The sequence below is a fragment of the Panthera uncia genome, unplaced genomic scaffold (assembly GCF_023721935.1).
Source record: "Panthera uncia isolate 11264 unplaced genomic scaffold, Puncia_PCG_1.0 HiC_scaffold_1390, whole genome shotgun sequence".
In the NCBI taxonomy this organism is placed as follows: domain Eukaryota; kingdom Metazoa; phylum Chordata; class Mammalia; order Carnivora; family Felidae; genus Panthera; species Panthera uncia.
The window spans coordinates 72,396-91,290 of NW_026058020.1; the positions used below are offsets into that span (position 1 = coordinate 72,396).

Sequence of the window (18,895 nt, forward strand, 5' to 3'; positions counted from 1 at the left end):
AGAAAGAAGTGTCAGGCCCCAAGGGGGCGACTGGGCCCCCGACACCTGCGAGGCGCGGCACCTGAGGAGGCGGACAGGGGGCCGCCTGGCCTTCCCCGAGCACACCCCCTCGGCGCGGAGCGCTGAGTCGCGGCCGGAACCTCCGTACCTGAGAGGCCCGCGAGCTACAGGCGCGCGCGGCGCCTCCTCATCTCAGTGGCTCCCGCTCCCCCCGCCGCCTCCCGCTGCCGCCGCCGCCGTCACTGCCGCCGCCGCTGGAGGCCGGGACACGACGAGCTCAGGACTCCACCGCCATGTCCGCCGCGCCGCGAACTGCATTGTGGGGGGGAAGGGATGGGGTGGGGGAGGAGGAGGGAGAGGGAGAGAAAAAGGAGGACCCGCTGAGGGGAGGGGGCCGAGGGGGAGCCAGGGAAGGGGGGAGGGGAGAGAGGGACGGAATCTTGACGAGTCCTGACCCCGAGGGTTGGGCAGGGGAGAGTCGCGGAGGAGACCCTGGAGAGGAGACGCAGAGGGTTGAGTTCAGGGGTACCCCCCCTTAGTTCTGGGGGCCCGTAGGCGCCGCTTAAACCGGGGAGAGTGGGGGCGGTAAACACCAATGGGGGGAGGGGTTGCGTTTGGAGGCTTGTGGTGGCGTCGTGAAACAATAGGGAGGGGCCGAGGTGGGAGGGCAGCACACTCACACTCAAAGCCGAGGAAAAGGGCGCGCGCGCGCGCGAGGACACTCGTTAGCCCGCGAGGAGGGGGCGGGGCCCTCCAGCGTTGGGGGAGGGTCGAAGTCACCACGGGCTCGCGGGGAGGGGCGGGGCCACCGAGCCGGGGTCGCTAGGTCCCGGTACCCGCCTACCCGCCGGGGCCCCACTGGGGAGACGGAGGACGCCGGCATGCCTGCGGAGGCCCGGGCTTGCGGGCACGGCCGCGCCACTCAGCTCTAGCTCCTGGGCTGCGGGCCGCCCTACCAAGGCCCCCAAGCGAGAAGGACCAGAAAGCCGCCTCCACGCCTTCCTCCAAAAGCTGTCCCCTCACCTCACAAGGAGGCCAGGCGCTGGACGTGCACCTTGTGGCCTGGCACACGGACCCGGCCTGACCTGTGCCTCCGTGGACCCTCGGCGCCTAGCGCGGGCTTCTGAGCATCAGGGGGGAGCTAGACGAAGGAAGCCGGGGTCGACACCCGCGTATTCACCTTTGCCACCAGTCCACCAAAGCTGGAATTCTTTTCTTCTTTAAAATGTAGCCAACCTAGGAGTTAAGGAGCTCAGCAGAAAAATCTCAAGAGCATCCCCCCACCCCGGGAAAGATTTCAGAATCATTTCTTTAGTTTCACTTGGGTTTGCAATCAACCCACGGGCCCCTCCTTCCTTTGCTTTTAATGTGTTAGGTTCGTCTGCATAGTTATTTAAAGTCACGATCCGAGAGAACCTATGACTTAATGAGTTTTTTTTTAAGACCCCACCATGGACATTATTTAACCAACCTCTGACCTCAAAGCTGGACAAATCACACAACTACAATCCTTGCCTTTGACACACACTCTAGGCAGGAAAAGAATGTAACGGGTGGACAAGGGTGGACATGGTGAAGGAGGATGCTAAATCTTACGTGTTTACAAAATATTGCCTTATGAAATTTCTTATGTCTCAGAGGATAGAACCTATGTGTAGTCCACCTACTTCTCACTACACCTCAGAACTGGATACTTATTTATCTGTTCATGTACATAAGAATTTGAAGCTTGTGAGAAGGGACCAAGCATTGCCCAGTAAGTGCTAAGCCTTGAGCTAGGGACTTCACATATTTCACCCCGTTTAACCCTCATAACAATCCCATGTGGTCAGTACTATTGCTCTCATTTACAAAGGAAAAACCAGAGCTTTGAGAATAAGTGCATTTACCCCTACTTGTCTGATGCCACATGGCCCCAATACAGTGCAGAGAGTAGTGGATTTCAAGTCAAAAGAGCCCTGCTTGGCTTCAGAACCTAGCTGGATCACTGGACAAATGGCACCCTCTGAGTTTCCTCATCTCTAAGTTTTTAAAGGCAAAAAAGACTCTACTTCACAGGGATGATGTAAGAAAAACAGCAGGACACAAAAGTTGAAGCCTATAGAGACATTAAGATGATACCAACATGTCCTTCACTTTAGTGAGTGATACAATGTCCTTGGAACGAGTTCAGTTGAATAAAATTTCCTGATTACTTAATAAGAGCAAAGCATTGAGTTCAGTACCAGATTCTCATCTCCAAAAAGTTCACCATTAAGCAAGGAAGGTGGTTCTATTAAGCTATAATAAAAGCAAGGGGTCATATGAACAAAGGCCTGGGCTAATATAGAGGAAAGCACTGTAAATTTCACCTGGGTGAGGCTGGAAGGGAAGAGGTAGAAGCTGGGCCTTGGAGGCTTGCCTGCTATGTGCCAGACACATGCTTGATTCAGAGAACATCATTTAGTCTGAAGTGTGCAGAAGACAATGAGTATGAAAATAAAAGCTGGGGGCAGATTGAGAATCCCAGTACCTCTCTGTTCTTATCCCTTCCAGATGACTCTTTCTATCACCTTTCCTATTCCTCCAGACCCAGCTCAACTCCAATCTCCTTTATTAAATATACCTGATCATATCCCCCACCTCCACTAAATGTAATCCATCCTTTCTCTAGATCCTTACATGTTACTTTTATAAGTCTGACCCCAATAGAATATAAACTTGAATACAAATACTTATATTTGTATTCCTTATAATACATACTTGCTGAGTTAAAATTTTGGGCAACTATTGTATATAGTCAGAAAGTATATGTAGAACAAATATTATTTCTACCTGAATAATCAGAAAACTTAGTACATAAGAGGTTTAATTAGAAACCAGGATCATACAGTAAGTCACAGGCAGGAGTAGACCAGTCCTGTGTTCTTTCCATTGAATCACAGCTTATTGAGAAATAAGATGGTAAATGACCGCTCTACAAAAATAGGAGTCACTGAGGAGGGCACCTGGGTGGCTCAGTCAGTTAAGCATCTGGCTTCAGCTCAGGTCATGATATCACAGTTCATGAGTTGGAGCCCCACACTGGGCTCTCTGCTGTCAACACAGAACCCACTTCAGATCTTCTATCCCCCGTCTCTCTCTGCCCCTTCCCCACTCATGCGCTTTCTCTCTCTCTCTCAAAAATAATAAATAAAAAAAATTTTTTAAATACACTGAGGACTTACATCTGGTACTTGCAAGGAAGACACTCATAATTGTGGTTAAGTCTCTAAATTTAGCCTTCCAGTCCAGAAGTTCTGGGAACAATTTCATCTAAACTCAGGTGAAAATTACTGATAGCAAAAGTCTTATTTCATCATATATAATGAGAAATATAAATGCCCAGTGGATCAATATTCATATTCTATTCTCTCCTAGGTGATAGAAAAGCCTATAAAGCAAAAGATATGTTCAAAGTTTAAAACTTTTGTAATGCTTAAAATACACAATACCAAAGATCCTACAGTATGTTTCCACCTGAAAGACAGTGTAAAGGATCTATTCCTTTGTCTTTTTGCATTCTTAAAATTAAATAATCTAAAATATGTTTAAATGTCTATTATATGGGTGCCTGGCTGGCTTAGTTGGTAGAGCATGCGACTCTTGATTTCAGGGTCATGAGTTCAACCCCTACATTGGGCACAGAGCTTACTTAAAAAAAAATAATAAATGTCTATTATATAGTAAACATTCACCAAATGTTAATTCCCTTTCTTATTAAAATCGAGTGATAGGATCAAGACTTAAATGACTTATCAAATGTGTTGTGCATGTTAGAGATGAAGGCTTTCATGTGAACAAGGCCATTCTTGTCCAGGGAAGTTTCTCCAGTGCCAACTCTCAACAATGAGTAGCGGCTGCTGGTGCACAGTTTAGGAAAAGAACCTAAAACTCAATCGAGGCATAATAAGAAAGAATGATGAATTAATAATATCTGCCATGATGCAGAATGGGAGAGTCCAGCACATGACAGATATTTAGCATTCCTATTGTCAGGCAGAGGAAACATAAAAATGTACTATGTGGTTGGTTTTTTTTTTTTTTTAAGTTTATTTACTTATTTGAAAGAGAGAGAGCAGGGGAAGGGCAGAGAGAGAGGGAAAGAATCCCAAGCAGGCTTCCCACTGCCAGCACAGAGCCTGATGTAGGACTCGAACTCACGAACCAAACCCAGAGATCATGGGTTTGAAATCAATCATGGAGCTGAAATCAAGAGTCGGTGCTTAACCAAGGGAGCAACCCAAGCGCCTCTGGACTACGTGTTTTAAAGAATACTTATGGTGGGCACCTGGGTGGCTCCCTCAGTTAAGCATCCGACTGTGGCTCAGGTCATGATCTCACAGTTCGTGAGTTTGAGCCCCTAGTGGGGCTCTGTGCTGGCAGCTGGGACCCTGGAGCCTGCTTTGGATTCTGTGTCTCCCTCTCTCTCTACCCTCCCCTGCTCGTGCTCTGTCTCTGTCTCTGTCTCTCTCTCTCTCTCTCTCTCAAAAATTAATAAACATTAAAAAGAAATTTAAAAAAATAAAAGAATACTATGGCATGGGGGCCTGGCTGGCTCAGTTAGAAGAGCATGCAACTCTTGATCTCGGGGTCGTGAGTTTAAGCCCCATGTTGGGCATAGAGCAGACTTAAAAAAAAAAAAATCATAGGGGTACCTGGGTGGCTCAGTTAAGCATCCAACTCTTGATTTCGGCTCAGGTCATAATCTCACAGTTCATGGGATCAAGCCCTGTGTGAGGCCCTGAGCTGAACTTGCTTGGGATTCTCTCTCTCTCTCTCTCTCTCTGTCCCTCTCTTCTCTGTATGCACACTCCTTAAATAGACATTTATAAATAAATACATAAATACATAAATAAATAAACAAGCATACATGTCTATTATATAGTAAACATTCACCAAAAATTAATTCCCTTTCTTTTTAAAATTAAATTTGTTCTCATCTGCCCCAGTTTGGATTTCATGTGCCCTTATACTCACAGTAGCACATGTGTGTACCTGCTACCCATTGATTCCATTTAGTTTGTTCCTAGGATTCTGTGTGGAATTTTAAGCTATAGCCACACCCTTTAGCTTACTTCCTTGAAGCATTAGAAACAGTCTGTTTTATTAAGATGGTTGTTTTATTTTTTTTTTATTTGAGTAAGATCTGAGAATTAAAAATGACAGATCTCACAATACAGTTAGATATATCAAGAACACAGATACCTGGCAGGAAATGATGCTATATAGGTAGCCTGGGACCACATCTTAAGGGTTATGTATGCCATTTCAAAAATAAGGCCCTAATCCTGAAGTTAATGGGCAGTCCTAGAATATTCACAAGCAAGGAAGAGAAATGATCAGACCTACCTTCTACAGCAAAACTTACAGGTGATCATCCAACTTCTGTTTGAATATCTGTAGTTATAGATTATAGAGTTCATTCTTTAACCTAGCTATTCCAGATGTTAGAAATTCTTCCTTCACTAAGTTGAAATCTTTCTTCTATAATGTCTTGTTGGGTTTTGTTTTGTTTTGTTTTGTTTCGGTAATTCTGATCTCAAGAGAAACATAAGCCCTCTTTTTGTTCATATATAAAAACAAGGATGTGAACTAGATGAACTAGGCAGGAAAGGGGTTTGAGGTCTACAATTCGGACATGAACTCCTTTTAAGTCAGCTGTTTTACCTCCTTCTAAAATCATTTCTCTTTTGTTTTCTCTAAAACAAAAATGAGATCCAACTCCATTCTAACAACCTCTTTATGACCAATTATAGTGTGTTAGGACAATCTGATTCATCTTTGTATCCTATGAAATGCCATGCACTCTATCCAGAAATAAACCCTCACCTATATGGTGAGGCACCCATGGCAGTAATTTTTTGGATATGACACCAAAGGCACAGACAACCAAAGAAAATGAAGACAAACTGGACTTTATAAAAATTAAATTTTTGTGCATCAAAAGACAGTATCATCAGAGTAAAAAGGCAACCGAGAGAATGGGAGCAAATGTTTGCAAATCCTATCTCTGATAAAGGATTAATATCCAGAATATGTAGAGAAGTAGAAGTCAACAACAACAACAAAAAAACGTATTCAAAAAATGGGCAAAGGACTTGAATACACAACACTCCAAAGAAGATCTGCAAATGGCCAATAAGCACATGAAAAGATGCTCAACATCACCAATCATTAGGGAAGTGCAAATCAAAAGTACAATGAGATGTCACCTCACATTTATTAGGATGTCTACTACCAAAAACAAAAACAGGGACATCTGGGTGTCTCAGCTGGTTGAGCATCGGACTTTGGCTCAGGTCATGATCTCATGGCTCATGGGTTCGAGCCCCGCATCAGGCTTTGCACAGATAGCGTGGAGCCTGCTTCGTATTCTCCATCTTCCTCTTTCTCTGCCCCTCCCCCACTGGTGCACACATGCTCTCTCTCTCTCAAAAATAAAATAAACATTAAAAGAAAAACCATAGAAAACAATAAGTATTGGTGTGGGTATGGAGAAATTGGAACCCCATGAGCATTGTTGATGGGAAAGTAAAATGGTGCAGCCACAGTGGAAAACAGTATAGTGGTTCCTCAAAAAATTAAACATAGAATTACCATATGATCCAGCAATTCCACTTCTGAGCAAATACTCAAAGGAATTGAAAGCAGAGATTTGTACACTCATATTCGTAGCAGCATTATTCACAACAACTAACAAGCAAAAGCAATCCAAGTGTCCATTGACAGATGAATGGATAAGCAAATTGTGGCATATACATACAGTGGAATATTATTTGACCTTCAAAAGGAAGGAAACATTGATACATGCTACAACATGAATAAACCTTGAAGACATTGTGCCAAATAAAATAAGCCAGCCACAAAAAAAAACAAATACTGTGTGATCCCAGTTATAGGGGGTACTTAAAGTAGTCAACTTCACAGACAGTAGAATGGTGGTTGCCAGAGGTTAGGTGGAGAGGAGAATGAGGAGTTGTTTAGTAAGTATGGAGTTTCAGTTTTGCAAGATGAAAAGAGTTCTAGAGATAGATGATGGTGATAGCTGCATGACCATAAAACTATACTTAGTACTACTGAACTGTACACTTGAAAATGATAAAGATGGTGACCTTTATGTTATGTGTATTTTAGCACAATTTTTTTTAATTGTAAAAAACGGGGTGCCTGGGTGGCTCAGTCAGTTAAGCATTGAGCTTTTGATCTCAGCTCAAGTCTTGATCTCAGGGTCATGAATTCAAGCCCCACATTGGGCTCTGTGCTAGGTGTGAAGCCTACTAAATAAGTAAATAAACAACAAACAAACAAATAAATTTAAAAACAGATATCATTCACTCTGATGAGTTCTGGAGCTGCGAAGCTCTCTTCCCTCAAAGAACTCTTAGAAGTGTAAACAGATAATAATACAACATGATAATTGTCATAATAAGGATATGTATAAAGTATTATGAGGATACAAACAAGGGATAATTAGTTTTGCCTGGGAGAGAATAATCATTTGTTAGGGAAAGAATGACCAATAAAGGTTTGTATAATAAATATCCTTGAAATGTCCTTATAGAGTGAAGGAGACTTAGCCATTTAGAGAAGAAAAGCAAGATTAGAGGAGAGAGGCTCCTGGGTGGCTCAGTCAGTTGATTTGAGCATCCAACTCTTGACTTCGGCTCAGGTCACGATCTCACAGTTCATGGGTTCGAGCCCCACATCAGGCCCTGCGCTGACAGCATGGAGCCTGCTTGGGGTTCTGTCTCCCTCTCTCTCTCTGCCCCCCTCCTGCTTGCTCTCTATCTCTCTCTCAACATAAATAAAACTTAAAGAGGGAAGATTAGATGAGAAAGAGGGCAGGGCATGTTGCAGAAACCTGCAAGCTGCTGGCACACTGGAGGGCAGTGTGACAGGAGATGACACTGGAGAGATGGACAGGACCAGATCACAAGACCTGCAATACCATGCTAACCACTTGGGCTTAACCTGAAAGATAGTCCCTTAAAGGTTTTAACCAGGAGAATGACGTAGTATATCGTATTTGCATATTTAAAAAAAGATTCATCAGCAGTGTGTAGAAAAGAATAGAGGTGCCAAAATTGAAGTTAAGGAAAACAGTGAGGGGTTGTTGTAGAAAATCAGGTGAGAGATTATGAAAGTTTGCAATAAGCAGAGAAGTGAGAATGGATAAAAGGGACAGATTGGAAAGATATTACAGTGATAGGATCAATAAGTCTTAAATGACTTACCAGATATGTTGCGCGTGGTAGATGAGGGCTTTCATGTGAACTTGTCCAGGGAAGTTTCTCCAGTGCAAACTCTCAACAATGAGTAGTGGCTGCTGGTGCACAGTTTAGGAAAAGAACCTAAAACTCAACTGAAGCATAATAAGAAAGAAAGATGAATTAGTAATATCTGCCATGATGCAGAATGGGAGAGTCCAGCACATGACAGATATTTAGCATTCCTATTGTCAGGCAAAGGAAACATAAAAATGTACTATGTGTTTTAAGGAATACATAGGGGTGCCTGGCTGGCTCAGTTGGTAGAGCATGTGACTCTCAATCTCAGGGTCGTGAGTTCAAGCTCCATGTTGGGCATAGAGCTTACTTTAAAAAAAGAGAGAAAGATGGGGCACCTGGGTGGCTCAGTCAGTTAAGCGGCTGACTTCGGTTCAGGTCATGATCTCTCGGTCTGCGAGTTCAAGCCCTGCGTCGGGCTCTGTGCTGACAACTCAGAGCCTGAAGCCTGTTTCAGATTCTGTGTCTCCCTCTCTCTGACCCTCCCCTGTTCATGCTCTGTCTCTCCCTGTCTCAAAAATAAATAAAACGTTAAAAAAAAATTTTTTTTTAAAAGAGAGAGAAAGAGAATACATATGGTGTATTTCCATTTTTTTAAGTTAAAGAACAGACAAACCTTTGTTGATGGAAGTCAAAATAGTGTAGATATGGACTAAGGGGGGTATAGGGGAGCCATCTAGAGTTTAGAAACGTTCTAGATTTTGATCGTGTGTATACATACATGAACAACTATTGAGTTGTACATTTAAGTTTGGTGCTCCTTATTATATGAATGGTATACATCAATAAAATGTGAAAAAAGTTAATACATGTTTAAGGAATGGCAAGTAGTCTGATGTAACATAGGGTAAGGAAGGAAAAAAAAAGGTTAGCAGATTACTGGGACATAAAGTTGGAGAGGTAGAATAACAGTAGATTATGAAGGGACTTGAGAGCCATATTAAAGAGTTTGGACTTGAACCTGCAGGTGCTGGGGTTTTGAGGTAAGAGAAATATATACTCATATCTCTATTTTGGCTGTAGATAATCTGGAGAGAAAAGATGCAGAGAAAGATGGAGAGAAAATTTAGAGAGAAAAAGATGTTTCTTTGACCCAGATAGGATCTCAGACCCTGTATCTTCTTGTCTAAAGGGATATCAATTTTATGACATCGAAAGGAAGAGAATCATGAAAATCATGAAAAGGAAGAGAATTCAAAAATTACCTGTGAAAGCACAGAGAGTGAGTTTAATTCAAACTTCAAATATTTTTGTTATAGATCTATCATAACCACATTGTAAAATTTCAAGCCTAAAAAAAAGTGGCATAAACTACCAATAAATCCACCACAGTATTATTAGCATTTTGATATACTGAATTTCCTATGTCTCTTTTTTTTTTTTAAACAGTTAGCTCTTCAAGATAAGGCAGCTGGCTTATGCTGATAGGAGAGTACCGGGGGCTAGGTCAGATATGGAGAGGCATTGCCAAAAGTAGTCTCTGAGTATGTTTTGGCCGGAGCAAGGCAGAATCTAAATGAAAACCAAGTCAGAAATACATGTCTAAAAAGAGGAAGTAGGGGCATCTGGCTGGCTCAGTTGGTGGAGCACGCAACTCTTGATCTTGGGGTGGTGAGTTTGAGCTCCACTTTGTCCATTTGCCAAGCCTATGCCACCAGGTGGGGTGCAAGACAAAGGGCTCTGTTCAGCAAAAGGCTGAAGAGGAAGTAAGGGGCAAGAGTGCAAAGGATGAGAAGTTCAAGAGCTAGCCTTTGCAAGAAAGCAGTATCTATAGGAAAGTCCTTTTTCTGGGCACCACTCTATATCGTTGCTTACAATGTTGGCCTAAATAGTTGTAATCTTAATTATTTTGGCCCCTTTTGCACATAGCCTTAAATCATAAGCATTTCTCACGTGACTACTTGTGTTTTCAAAGGCTGCTTTATTTTTAATAAAATGAAAATCAAAAATAATATTTAAAAAAAAAGTTTTAGGGGGGTCGGGCTGTGGCTGCACAGAGACTGTCTGGTGTTGAATCCTGGGCCAGCCCCAGCTCAAAGTCCCAGACCCAGGGGACACCAGAAGAAGCTAAAGGACTTGAGGTTCAGGAGCAGTCCTGCTGGCTGCTGCCTCTGCTGCTCTGCCTGGGCCCCTGCCACCTGAGGACTCGGCTCTGACAGCCTCTAGGCGTAGTGTAGCTGGAGGAGCCCTACACGCTGCTGCCTGCCGGTGCTGCTGTAATATGAGCACCTTCTCCACAGTTGCTTAGAAATTAAAATGAAGGACAGTTCTTTGTCTAACCGAGATACCAACAAGCTAGAAGCCATTGCTCAGGAGATATATGTAGACCTAATAGAGGATTCTTGTTTGGGCCTCTGCTTTGAGGTACACCGGGCAGTCAAGTGTGACTACTTCTACCCAGAGTTTGAAGAAACTGGAAGCATGAAGGATTTTGGCACTCAGCCAGTAGAAGATAAAGGAGCGTGCAGCCTCCAGCCTCCAGCTTTGCTCCCTTCCTGGAGAATCTGGGAATGGGCCCGATCAGCAGCTGCAACGCTCACCCAGAGAATTCTAGTAGCTGCACCATGAGAGAGTCAGAGGGTGACCAGGACAATAACATAGACCGGTCCTGTGGTTTGGAGAAGTTAGGTATCTAAGTAGAAAAAGAAAAAAAAAAAAATCGGACAAAAATTCCAATTTCCCATTGAAGATTCCAGCCTTTAAAAACCCAAAGTGGAGGGGTACCTGGGTGGCTTAGTCAGTTAAACAGCAGACTGAGATCATGATCTCACGGTTCATAAGGTCGAGCCCCGCATGGGTCCCCACATAGGCCCCTATTGACAGTGCAGAGCCTGCTTGGGATTCTCTCTCCCTCTCTTTCTGTCTGCTCCTCCCCTACTCACTCTCTCTCTCTCTCTCTCTCTCTCTGTCACTCAAAATAAGTAAACCTAAAAAAGAAAAAAAACCCAAGTGGACAATTTAGGAATTTTGATCCTTTTATATTACCTGGAATCAGCTTTGAAACCCTGGGCAGGGGGAGCTGTGCATCCCGACACCATACCATGCAGGTAATCTCCACACAAGGAAGTGCACAAGATCTATTGTCTCCCATGCACAGGTGAGCATCTGTGTGCCCAGTGTATAAATCCTTTGGTTCCTCAGGCTTTCTATCTATCTGATGTCAGGGCTTTCTGGATAACTGATAGATGAACGTGGCTGATGGTCAGGCCTTTATCATTGGGCCTCAGTGGGACTGCTCCTCTGATCTCTGAGCCTGATTTGGACTTCCTCAAGACAAATGCAAGTCAGGTGAGAGATCTGGATATTAACAGTTCCAATTTGGGAAACCAAGAAAAAGAATTACAACTGAATCTGATAAGCAAAGCTCTGTGATCTTGGCTCCAACAAGAAGAAAAGGACAATGCTACCAGTTTCCAAAATATCTAGCATTTATAGTGACTTGAACAGACTTGGGGACAAGGGCAAATTTGCTGAACAGAGCCCTTTGTCTTGCACCCCACCTGGTAGCATAGGCTTGGCAAATGGACAACTTGGTTATCTAGGCAGGTTGAGGATTCAGTTATGATCCCCTGAAGAGGTAGCAGGAGCTTCTACAACTATGTACCATCTCTTAAACTGCAAGATCATATCTGGATATATTATGCTGTGAACAACAGTTTGGTGGGGCAGTCATTTTCCTACTCTGGGTTGTTAGTTACCTAGCCAGTCCATGTGTCTGATTTGGTCATTATGCCAGGTCACTACCTGCCTTCCATGCCAGGGGCAGGCCTGAATTATAGACGAGCATAATGGCTGTAGAGACTGTGGTTTGAAAGCTGAGCCCAGAAGGGACCTCTTCCAATTGCCCTCAATGTTAATAGGTTAGTACTAGGAGCCAAGGACCAAGGCTGGGTCTCTCATCTGATGGCAGTATCCTACTGAATGTCCCTGTTCCTTGGGTTGGGCAGTCGAAGCTCTGTTATGGTGAATATACAGACTGCCACCACCTGTTGTCCCTCATGAGGGGCAGCCCCTTTCTATTCAGTCCCTTTTGAACATTCTCGACAAGAGCTGTCCTTTTGTTGTCAGAAGTCAGGTAATGGGATAGGCAAGGATGGGAAATGTGAGCCACATATCAAAACTACCTTCCACTTTACTTCCTGATTGAGGGTTTATGAAGTGTAGAGGTGTGAGAGTCCCAAAGTGAGCGGGAACAGTGCTGCCTTATTTGAAATGTTTTCTTAAACCTCATTCTGTGCCCCAGTAAGGGGCCCAGCCTCGTCTGTCTGGCTTGGCCCCATGTCCCCTGCTCCACTGCCCATCTGGTGTAGCTCATGACCCAGGTACTGCCTGCCACCCTGCTTTCATACTGACCAATTTCAATTCATCTCTCTTGATGCTCCTGCTTCTGAAGCCTGCCCAGTTTCCCTTTCCTTAGCTTCTTTTAAGTTTTTCTTTTTCTTGTTCCCCGCCCCCACCCTTGTTCTTTTAGGAGATCCAGAGAAGAATCTTGCTGGTAGGTTCCTCTGTTGGGATCAAGATGGGGAGACAACCAGGGTGCCTGAGTGGCCCAGCAGGTTCAACCTCTAACCCTTGATTCCTTCCTTCAGCTTTTGGCTCCAGTGGTGGTCTCACAGTCCGTGGGATCGGGCCCTGACTCAGGCTCTGCACTGGCAGCATGGATCTTGCTTGGGATTCTCTCTCTCCTCTCTCTGTCTTTCTCTCTCTCTCTCCCCCTACCCCCACCCCGCTTGTGCTCCCCCCACCTCACTTGTGCCCCTCTCCCTCACTTGTGTGCTCTCTCTCTCTCAAAATAAATAAATAAACATTTTTAAAAATTCTTTAAAAAATAAAGATGGGGAGAGAACATAATTTTTTGTGTATGAAAGGCAGTATCATGCATAAGCATTGTTCCTATAGGACTGCCTTGCTAGATGCCTTCCTGCTGTGTCTTACTTCATAAGGAATTACATCTTCCCACCTCCATTTGGATACTGTCTCTTAGGACCTAAGTAGAAGACCAGGAAAGGCTGAATGACACACACAGGGATGGAGTGGGTACTAATCTATTTTCTCTAACCCCTGGGCATGTATCCTTCCTTACCTGAGAAGGAACTGTTTGGACTATATGGACTAATTAGTGTTACATATAGACTTTAAGGGAACCATAGTAATAGGCCTCAAGACTGTCTATTATTGTATTCTCCCCCTAAAATTGTCCAGGTCAGGGTTGAGGTGTAATTACAGACTGGTCTGTCAATCCAAGAATTGTGATCACTTCTTAGAAAGGTAAACCTTGGCAAGAGCTAAAATAATTTTGGGTGTTCTGCCCTTGACTTTATAGACATATCCTTCTAAGGAGATACAGAGGAAAAGGAGAGTCCAAGTAAATTTGGCCTACTTCCAAATAATGTCTGGGAAACAAGCTGAAAGTAAGGTCATGGTCCACTCTTCCTTCAGAGAGGGAGCTCTGATTGTGATATTACTGATTCCTTTCTGGTCTCTTGGTTAGAGGAAGAAGAAGTAGAAATAATTTTGAAAAATCATTGGCTCATATTAACTCCCTCTTATTTATTGTTTTTGGCTTTTGCCCTCCCATTACTAGGGCAATATAGTCCTAGGCCTGTCCTGGATGGGTAAGAGGTGGGCTAGGTAGAACAGGTTCCCTGAGGGGGACAAACTAACTCCTTTCTTCTCTGGGGAGTGAATGTTCCCCACCATGTAGTTTACAGTGGTTAGGAACTTGCCCTTTCCCTACCCATGTTCCCTCTAATAGCAGAATTCCTATCCTTCCTTCCTCAGTATAGTGATCACCCTGTGATTCTATTATGTATCTGAATGTGTGTGTGTGTGTGTGTGTGTGTGCGCGCGCACACACGTGCATGGGGGGAAAGGGGGTTCTTTACAAATTTTTGTAGTTTGTGACTTTTTCTTCCATACATTAGTTCCCACCACCGCATATCCAGGGGCCATTGCCTGGCATAATCACATCCTGGAACCATTGGGGAAGTGTTGTGAAACTCTCCACTGTCCTTCATTTTGGAGATTATTATTTTTGCATAAGTAGTTGATCCTATACAGATTGCTAACTAACTGTCTATTCCCCTTGCCCCTATGGCTGCTGGTGTAAATAAACTGCATCTCCCCTTTGGTAAAAGTACTAATAAAAAATTTTTAATAGTTAAAAAAATAAATAAATACATAAATAAAAATAAAAGTTTTATTGCATTCCTTTTAATAATTTTTTTATTTCCTTTAGAATTTTATTAAAAAAGTTTTTTAATGTTTTTTTTTCTTCAATGGGGAAAAACTGAGAGTTTTCCCCCTAAGGTCAGAAAAATGATAGGGATGTCCATTCTCACCACTGTTGTTCAACATAGTACTGGAAGTCCTAGTCTCAGCAATCAGACAACACAAAGGAATAAAAGGCATCCAAATCAGCAAGGAGGAAGTCAACCTGTCACTTTTCGCAGATGACATACTACTCTATATGGAAAACCCAAAAGATTCCACCAAAAAACTGCTAGAACTGATCCATGAATTCAGCAAAGTCGCACAGAAATCAGTTGCATTCTATACACCAACAATGAAGCAACAGAAAGAGAAATCAAGGAATCAATCCCATTTACAATTGCACCAAAAACCATAAAATACCTAGGAATAAACCTAACCAAAGAGGTGAAAAATTTACACACTGAAAACTATAGAAAGCTTATGAAACAAATTGAAGAAGACACACACAAAAAAGGAAAAATATTCCATGCTCATGGATTGGAAGAACAAATATTGTTAAAATGTTGATACTACCCAAAGCGATCTACATATTCAATGCAATCCTTATCAAAATAACACCAGCATTCTTCACAGACATAGAACAAACAATCCTAAAAGTTGTGTGGAACCAGAAAAGACCCTGAATAGCCAAAGCAATCCTGAAAAAGAAAACCAAAGCTGGAGGCATCACAATCCCGGACTTTGACAAAGCAGGAAAGAATATCCAATGGAATAAAGAAAGTCTCTTCAGCAAACGGTGCTAGGAAAACTTGACAGCAGCATGCAGAAAAATGAACTTGGACCACTTTCTTACACCATACACAAAAATAAACTCAAAATGGATGAAAGACCTAAATGTGAGACAGGAAGCCATCAAAATCCTCGAGGAGAAAGCAGGCAAAAACTTCTTTGACCTCAGCCACAGCAACTTCTTACCATACAAGTCTCCAGAGGCAAGGGAAACAAAAGCAAAAATAGGGACCTCATCAAGATAAAAAGCTTCTGCACAGTGAAGGAGACAATCAGCTAAACTAAAAGGCAACCAACAGAATGGGAGAAGATATTTGCAAAAACTTAGTAGATAAAGGGTTAGTATCCAAAATCTATAAAGAACCTATCAAACTGAACACCCAAAAAACAAATAATCCAGTGAAGAAATGGGCAAAAGACATGAACAGACACTTTTCCAAAGAAGACATCCAGATGGCTAACAGACACATGAAAAGATGCTCAACATCACTCATCATCAGGGAAATACAAATCAAAACCACAATGAAATACCACCTCACACCAGTCAGAATGGCTAAAATTAATAACTCAGGCAACAGATGTTGGGGAGGAGGCAGAGAAAGAGGATCTCTTTTGCATTGCTGGTGGGAATGCAAACTGGTGCAGCCACTCTGGAAAATAGTGTGGAGGTTCCTCGAAAAATTAAAAATAGAACTACCCTATGGCTCAGCAATTGCACTACTAGGTATTTATCCAAAGGATACAAAAATACTAATTCGAAGTGGCACATGCACCCCCCAATGTTTATAGCAGCATTATCAACAATAGCCAAAGTATGGAAAGATCCCAAATGTCCATCGACAAATGAATGGATAATGAAGATGTGGTATATATACACAATGGAGTATTAGTTGGCAATCAAATAGAATGAAATCTTGCCATTACAACTAAATGGATGGAACTACAGGGTATTATGCTAAACGAAATGAGTCAGTCAGAGACAGACAAATATATGACTTCACTCATATGTGGAATTTAAGATACAAAACAGATGAACATAACGGAAGGGAAGCAAAAATAATATAAAAACAGGGAAGGGGACAAAACATAAGAGACTCTTAAATACAGAGAACAAACTGAGGGTTGCTGGAGTGGTTGGGGGTGGGGGTGGGGATGGGCTAAATGGGTAAGGGGAATTAAGGAAGATACTTGTTGGGAAGAGCACCAGGTGTTATACATATGGGATGAATCACTGGAATCTGCTCCTGAAATCATTATTGCACTATATGCTAACTGACTTAGATATAAATATAAAACATAAGTAAATAAATAAAATTTTTTAAAAAATGTTTATTTTTGAGAGAGAAAGAGACAGAGCACAAGCAGAGAAGGGGCAGACAGAGAGGGAGACACAGAATCCAAAATAGGCTACAGGCTCTGAGCTGTCAGACCAGAGCCCAACATGGGGCTCAAACCCACGAACCCTGAGATCACTACCTAAGGTGAAGACCTATGTGCTGCCTTTAGCATTTTTTAGAATACTGACTTTTTTTTTTTTAAGTTTATTTATTTTGAGAGAGAGACACAGAGACCATAAGCAGGTGAGGGGCAGAAAGAGAGGGAGGGAGAGAATCCCAAGCAGGCCCAGCACTGTCAGCACAGAGCCGGATCAGGCTTTCAAGAACTGAAAGATCATGACCTGAGCCAAAATCAAGAGCCAAATGCTTAACCGATGTGAGCCACCCAGGCATGTCTACTTGATGTTTTATCTTAAGTATTTCTCCACATCACTAAGAATTCTTTGTAAATATAATTTTAGCAGCTCCAAAATATTACATAAGAGAGGTGCTAGCGGTGACTGGGTACCTCAGTCAGTTAAGCATCCAACTCTTGATTTTGGCTCAAGTAATGATCTCACGGTTCTTGAGTTTGGGCCCCACATCAGGGCATCCCTGCTTGGGATTCCCTCCCTTTCTCTCTCTACCCATCCCCTACTCGTGTTCGGGAGCACACGTGCTTTCTCTCTCTGCCACCCACCTCCCCTTGCCAAAAAAACCCCAGTCTTTTCAGAATCTCTGAGCAAAGGCTATAGTAATCTACAAAAGTATTTTCCTTCAAAAAATAAATACTGTCTGGTAGCATAGAAGTCCCAGATTTAGGGAGAAGCAGGGACTTCCACACTTCACTCACTTTGATGTTTCCCAAGAACCTGAGAAACACACTTTTAAACTACTAAGTACCCCCATCTTGCAAGCCAGCAATGTTTTAGAGAGAGGTTTCCTGAAGGTTAGACGACATCAACAAAACATCTGTCTGGGTTTCCACAATTCCCCAGAGAGTATCACCCAAGATCACTTTACAGCTTTGAGGGGGGCTAGGCTCTCTAGGGGATCCCTCGAGGGATCACCAGTTCTAGCAGACAGCAAATGCAGCTTTGAGTTTTCTTGTTTGCACAGCCCTTGGTCCAGTTCCAAAATCTTTTCCCAGCCTTAGATCTCTCCCAACTCTCCCCCAGACTTTCACAACCTTGAGAGAAACTTCAGGTTTCCCATTTGTCTCTCTTGCCCTTGCCTGCTTGCTTGCTCTAGCTCCCCCACCCCCTACTCCAACCTCACTCTTCCGCTCTGGTTCTTCCTAGCCTTTCTTCCTTTCCTCCCACCTGCCTGAGTCTGTCTTTCAAGATTTTCTGTAAGTTTCTCTTTTAATGCTATTCTCTCTCTCTCTCTCTCTCTCTCTCTCTCTCTCTCTCTCTCTCTTTCCCTCCTTCCCTCCTTCTTTCTCCTCTGAGCGTTTGTATAACTTTCTTTCAAGATCTCTCCGTCCTGGTTTTCTCAACTTTTCAGCCTTTTCCTCTTCAATGGGAACACAGCTGACCTTCACTAGAAGCGGCCTTTCCCAATTTTGTTCCCAAACTTCTCTCCCTTGGACTTTCCTATTATCCCCAAATGGCACAAAAACATACTTAATTTTGCAAGAGTACCTCCCAGCCTCTTTCACACCAAAGATGGCTTTTTTACACCTTGTTACCAAGGAATACTCTTTAGGAATACTCTGAGCACTGTTATCCCTCTAATCTCCAGCATAACTTCCTTCTGGTATTTATCCTTATCATAAAGGCCAAGAAAGTATCACTTGTATCACGCCCATATTTTCCCCTCTATCCAAATTGGGATACACAAGAGCACACATTTATAAGCATACTTATAGTTACAACAGGATAGGATATTTGAAATCTGGGCTGTCCTCAAAAATCTGGGACATACGTTGCTATAAATTCACCTATCCAGAATCTAGCTTTCAAGCAATTTCACAGGCAAGAACTCTGAGCATCCTCAGAGTTGTCAGGAAGTTTGTGTTTGATATATTGCACTCATACTAAAAACAAGGTTTTCTCCTCTTTTTGTCCCCTCTGGGAATCAGAATTTTGACTGCACATGGTAGGATCTAGCCATGGATATTGCTATCTATAGGTCATACATAGAGGGATTCTCTAACTGGAGACTTTTTTCTAAGTTTATTTATTTTGAGTGGGGGGCATGAGTGGGGGAAGGGCAGAGAGGGAGAGAGAGAGAGAGAGAGAGAGAGAGAGAGAGAGAGAGAGAGAGAGA

The 18,895-nt window shown here is 43.0% G+C and overlaps 1 protein-coding gene, 1 non-coding gene and 1 pseudogene across 3 annotated transcripts in view; 2 read left to right on the forward strand and 1 right to left on the reverse strand.

Moving 5' to 3' along the window:
* The window catches only part of LOC125916997 (terminal uridylyltransferase 4-like), a 66,432-nt gene extending 66,195 nt beyond the window's left edge, over window positions 1-237 (reverse strand). The window contains exon 1 of one of the 2 annotated variants that reach the window (XM_049623261.1): window positions 149-237. The gene's annotated coding sequence lies outside the window, so the exon portion shown is untranslated. The remainder of the gene's footprint in view (window positions 1-148) is intronic. The other variant, XM_049623260.1, reaches the window with a different exon arrangement.
* Window positions 238-8,533: 8,296 nt separating this feature from the next.
* Window positions 8,534-8,606, forward strand: TRNAE-CUC (transfer RNA glutamic acid (anticodon CUC)). The gene has a single exon. It is a non-coding gene; the product is annotated as a tRNA-Glu (tRNA).
* A 1,733-nt stretch (window positions 8,607-10,339) lies between these two features.
* LOC125916998 (ataxin-7-like protein 3B) lies at window positions 10,340-10,965 on the forward strand (annotated as a pseudogene).
* Window positions 10,966-18,895: the final 7,930 nt, after the last annotated feature.